Genomic DNA, 6,392 nt, shown 5'->3' with positions numbered 1-6,392 from the left:
TCCAACAGGTCCCCAATATGACCCATCACAGCTATATATGCTCTTTATACAAAATGTGCCCAGAATATAATGAGAATAAAGTTTCTACACTTTAGAAGGGATCTCTGAGGGAAGAACACTGATCAGTTACATTCCACCCTGTCAGAGTCGAGACATTGTCTTTTGTGACACCTTGTTTCCGGTGCCTCCTATTAAGAAAAATTCAAGTGAGTTTGGAACAGCAGTGTGTGATAAACTTTTGTGTGAAATTAGGTAAACGTGCATCATAAACTTTGGAAATTGTGAGGAAAGCGTATGGAGAAGCTGCGCTATCATCTGCACAAGTGTTCTGTAGGTACTAGGTATTCAAGGAAGTACGGGAAAGTGTTAAAGACACCCTTCTTTGTCAAAAATGGAACAGAATGTGGATGCAGTGCGGTCTGTTCTCAACCGTGACCAGCTGCTGTCAGAATGAAGCTGGAATTAACAAGTCAATTCTTCATGAAATCATGACTTAGGATATGAACATGAGAAAAGTGTGTGCAAAACTTGCTCAAAAGAACTTGTCACCTGATCAGAAGGAACACTGTCAACTCGTTTACCAAAACCTGTTGGCCAGTTTGGAAAGAGTGCCTGATTTTTTGAGTTGAGTGATCATGGGACATGAATCCTGGATGTTCAGAATGGCACACACCCACTTCATCTCACCACAAGAAAGCTTGCTTGGGCAAATCAAAAGTCAAATCAATGGTCATTGTTTTTTTTCATTCACGTGGAAGTTTCCGTAAGGAATTCGCACCTACTGGTCAAGCTGTGAATCAAAGATTTTACGAAGTTCTTGGTTGCTTGAGACAAAGAGTTTTTTGTGTGCGTCCTGAGATCTGCTCAACTTGGATCCTTCATCACGACAGCGGACCGAGTCACAGTGCTTTGGCTGTCAGAGTTTTGGCTGAAAAACATATGGTGCTTCCCCATCCACCCTACAGCCTCGACTTGGCTCCATGTAACTTTTACAAATTTCCAAAGATGAAGAAGGTTTGAAAGGACACCATTTTGGTAGTGTGGATAACATCCAAAGAGCCATTATGCAGGCTCTGATCGCCATCCCACTTGAAGATTTCCAAGAATGCTATGAAGAATGAAAAAATCACTGGGAGCATTGTGTACACTCACAAGGTGCATACTTTAAAGGAGACAATGTTCAACTGTAACATTTTTCAATCAAAGGATTTTTAAAATCTCATTCTCATTACTTTCTGGACACACCTCGTATATTAGATCAAACAAAACCAAGCCTGAGATCAATAGAAATCAATGCTCCCTATTTCTATAGTTTGGGAGATGTTTAAGATTGTCCAAAGAAAGCTGTTGTGAATATCTAAAAATCCCAACGTATTTTGCCCCAAGGATTCTTCAGGGAAGACAAGGGGTTGGATTCAAGGCAATATGATCCTGATCCAAGTATAATAGAACCAGCTAGCCAAGGTGTCACATTGCCCATAGGAATATAAATGGGTCCGCTCAAAATATCCAAAAGTACAAAAAAAGATAATAACACTGTCCCTTTACAATTATTGTGGTATACCCTGCAGGATGTCCACAAAAAAGACCTTAAAGTTGGACTGTGCCCTTCAATGCATGATACCACACATAGGGGCTTTTGATATACAGACAGCCCATTACCATGAGGGTGGGTAAATTGCTCCAGTGGTCTCAATGTAGATCCCATATGGATAGAAATAAAAATCATTTGGACAAAAGAGCCCTCTTGTATGTATTTTTTCAGTAACATTGTCTGTTTGCTGGAGATCAGCTTTAATTTTTATTTTAGATGTGAATAAGATTCAGGTGGACACTATCAGTATCTTGGATGTTCCTGGTTGTCATGTCCACTTTCAGTATGTCACTGTGCTGGAAGAGTACTTTTGCTATGTAGCACTAGACACACATTCAAGCATGATACTAATAACACATGGCCAGTTATTGGCTGTAATGTTTTCTGAGTACAATATCCATTAGAGAGCCTTCCTTCTGTGTAGGTTTGCTTCATGTATTAGCCTCATTGCTTTCACCTCCATTGTATTATGTTTTCTATAAACTGCCCTGAGCATGGGCACCCTACTATAAAACTAGTTATGTACTAATCAGAGCTATCATTGAGCTGTGCTGGGCTCCTAGTGTGTCCTCACACCTTTAAGGAAGAAACGATTACCTCCAAGTCATACCTGACCTTGTTTTATTCATTGCTTTTTATGTCACAAGTAAGGAGCTCTGTTAGACTAGAGTTAGGGGCTATGTTTCAAAGTCGGGCCTTGGTGTAGCGGTATGGCTTTACTTATACTTGAAAATGTCTGCAACAAAAATGTCTCTTTAACTAAAATTGTGTTAGGATTTTTGGAGGATTTTTTTGGGGGATTGTAAAGTTCTCCCTTTTGACTTTCTTTCCAATCTAATTTTACTAGAATTAAGCTAATCCTCTTGTCAAGCCTCTTTTTTGTTTGTGTTCTACCTTGTTTTGTATTTTGAATTCCTGACACTACTCCTCAACTGTGGACTAACCAACTGTTTGATGCCTTCTTCTACCTTGTGTGGTTTTCTGAATTCCTGATAAATGACATGCAGCCTCAACTGTGGACTAACCAACTGCTTGATGCCTTCTTCTACCTTGTTTTGTTTCTGAATTCCTGCTAAATGGCATTAATCCTCAACTGTGGACTAACCAACTGCTTGATGCCTTCTTCTACCTTGTTTTGTTTTTTGAATTCCTGATAAATGACACTACTCCTCAACTGTGGACTAACCAACTGTTTGATGCCTTCTTCTACCTTGTGTGGTTTTCTGAATTCCTGATAAATGACATGCGACCTCAACTGTGGACTAACCAACTGCTTGATGCCTTATTCTACCTTGTTTTGTTTCTGAATTCCTGCTAAATGGCATTACTCCTCAACTGTGGATTAACCAACTGCTTGATGCATTCTTCTACCGTGTTTTGTTTTTTGAATTCCTGATAAATGACATGCAGCCTCAACTGTGTACTAACCAACTGCTTGATGCCTTCTTCTACCTTGTTTTGTTTCTGAATTCCTGTTAAATGGCATTACTCCTCAACTGTGGACTAACCAACTGCTTGATGCCTTCTTCTACCTTGTTTTGTTTTTTGAATTCCTGATAAATGGCATTACTCCTCAACTGTCGACTAACCAACTGCTTGATGCCTTCTTCTACCTTGTTTTGTTTTTTGAATTCCTGATAAATGACTTGCCACCTCAACTGTGGACTAACCAACTGCTTGATGCCTGGTCTCATTTTGTTTTGGCTGCAAATTGCCAACAGCAAGGCCAGTTCTGGGTATACACTTTAGTGGAACCTCCTAATGAAACTCTTTAGGACAGTCCAATTGATGAGTGAAGACCTCTTTTGGAGGCGGGCAGTCATCTTTGATGCATTCAGGACCACCCACAACCAGGAAAAAACCCAAAGAGGAAGAGGACTACATGCAGCGTTACAGTGTAATTTCAGAGTGCTCTAAGGGGGCAGATCAATGACACCCTGCATTCCCAGCATGTTCTTGGTCTTCAATAAAGAATTATGGTGGGTGTCATTCAGCCAAAAAAACTGAGGACATCTTGTGACAAGTATACATTACTGTGGAGAACAGCTGCAGAAAGGAGGAGAATTTTTACCATATGCACGGATCTCACATACAGGCAATTCTAGGTAGCTGTAGCATAGGGATGAGGTTGTGGTTCATAGTGAATCCTGTGGATTTGAGATTCATGGACCCAATGAATTTACATGCGGATTCAGCTGGAAGTTTTTTATATTAAAACCATAATGTACTGATGGATTTTGAACTATGGTCTATGGCAGGGGTGGGCAAGTTATTTTCCCAAGGGGTCAAATGAAAAATCGGGTCTGTTAAGGAGGACCGAACATATGCCTGCTCATTATTAATTTTGGAACTGAGAAGGTCTTAAGTATATAAACATATAGAAAACAGGCACCTGACCCTAGGAATATTAGGTAAAATACTCATGAAACAGGTCTCTTTCAAATGAGTGGTCAGGGAGTGATAAAAATGGGCGACTTATACGTGGTTTTACTGGCCCACCTGAACTATAAAATAACAGCCAGATGGGGCTGCTCACATGCCCCGGTTGTAGTATTTTTAAATTGGGACGCAGAGTTTGGCAAGCAGCACCGATTGTCAAACTCACCTATTGAGTTCAATATGGCCCTGCCGGAAATGAACACAACTGTAACACAGTAGAATAACACCTCCTCACTTCCTGGCAAATGCCCTCTGAAAAGCACTGTGACAAGAAGGAGAGAACCTGATATTGTGGATGTGTCAACTAATGGTCCTTGATGGAACAGGTTTATTCTAGAAAGCCACTGCTGGCCAGGTCCAGTGGGCTTTCTGTTCCTGGCGAATGAAGTAATACTTCCCAATTATCTGTAACAACACATCTGATATCAGTCTATGGATCATGTATCATGTGGATCGTTGTCATTGCTGTCTGTAGAACATCTGAGTTTGAAATATATATCAAATATATTGTTGAATTTATCAATAATTAGTGATTACTAATAGTCACAAGAAATAGTTCATAGGTATATAAATTATGGATGGATAGATAGATAGATAGATAGATAGATAGATAGATAGATAGATAGATAGATAGATAGATACAAAAACATGCACAAACCATGTTGCTAGATTTTTTTTATTTATCAAAGAATAAATTTAACACTGATATTTTTGTGCGTTTTTTCTTTACAATGAACTGAAGCATTGATATCTTATATTAGTGCCACGCAAATATCTCCATATACAGTATGCAATCTACTAAATGCATCAAAAACATATAACTTAAACACTTGTGAATGTAATAATGAGCACAACTTATAGCCCTTCATATGTGATATTATCCGTACATATATAAAAAAAAACTTTGTGCCAAACAGGTGCTTCTATATCCTTGTGTCCACATATATTCTTGTGGGCGGCACAGTGGCTTAGTGGTTGGGCAGCACAGTGGCTTAGTGGTTGGGCAGCACAGTGGCTTAGTGGTTGGGTGGCACAGTGGCTTAGTGGTTGGGTGGCACAGTGGCTTAGTGGTTAGCATGTCTGTTTTGCATTAAATGGGTCATGGGTTCAATTCCTGCCCATGGTGCCTCCTGCATGGAGTTTGCATGTTCTCCCTGTGCCTGTGTGGGTTTCCTCTGGGTGCTCTGGTTTCCTCCCACACTCCAAAGACATGTTGCTAGGTTAATTTGATCCTGTCTAAATTGGCCCTAGTATGTTTATGTATGAATGTGAGTTAGGGACCTTAGATTGTATACCCCTCAAGAGTTAGGGACTGATGTGAATGTACAATATATATGTAAAGTGCTGCGTAAATTGATGGTGCTATAGAAGTACCTGAAATAAATATTCTTAGAGGTGCTCCTCCACCAGAGACATACAGTTATACTCTCACCTCCTTCTATGATCCAAATTGCATAGGTCAAATAGCACTTTTCCCTGTAACCCGGGTAGGTATAATGTATTGCTAGCTCCACTCTCCTCCTCACTCTGCTGCAGATGATCTTGCCTCCTTCTTTATCCCACATATCCTCCGCATATATAAATAGAACCGCTTGACATGGTGTAGTACTCAAATACTGCAGAATTTATTAAAATAACAAAGTGAACTCACATTTAAAAGTGTCCTGCTGGGACACCACAGTAAAAACGCCTGTTAAATATTTAATCCAATGTATTCAGGGAAATTCAAAGATGGCAGCTCATAAACTTCCGGTTTTGCGGCTTGACGTCATTGGCCCACCCTACGCGTTACGTCGCGTGACTTCCTCAGGAGATCTTGACTATGTTAAGCATTTCTGTTTACATATGCGGAAGATATGTGGGAGAAAGAAGGAGGCAAGATCATCTGCAGCAGAGTGAGGAGGAGAGTGGAGCTAGCAATACATTATACCTACCCGGGTTAAAGGGAAAAGCGCTATTTGACCTATGCAATTTGGGTCATAGAGAAGGAGGTGAGAGCAAGGGCGGACTGACAACTCATGGGGCCCCCGGGCAATAGGGGATCATGGGGCCTCTGTGTCCTTGCCCAAACTCAAAAAAGCCTATGAAAAAGGTACCAGGGGCATCTCATGGGGCCCCCTACTGACCCCGGGCCCTCGGGCAGTGCCTGAGTTTCCAAATAGTCAGTCCGTCCCTGTGTGAGAGTATAACTGTATGTCTTTGGTGTATGTCTATGGTGGAGGAGCACATTGGGACTACATTGGGCAATGCAGCTCAGTGCTGTTGGTATAAATATATAATTATTCAGACCCTTGCTGCATTCAATGGTTGTTAAACGATTTTCAGCTAAATGGGCAGCTGTACTGTAATGTGTCACCTT

The sequence above is a fragment of the Staurois parvus genome, unplaced genomic scaffold (assembly GCF_062004578.1).
Source record: "Staurois parvus isolate SC_StPar_1 unplaced genomic scaffold, SC_StPar_1.0 ptg000647l, whole genome shotgun sequence".
In the NCBI taxonomy this organism is placed as follows: domain Eukaryota; kingdom Metazoa; phylum Chordata; class Amphibia; order Anura; family Ranidae; genus Staurois; species Staurois parvus.
This window is presented reverse-complemented; position numbering follows the sequence as displayed.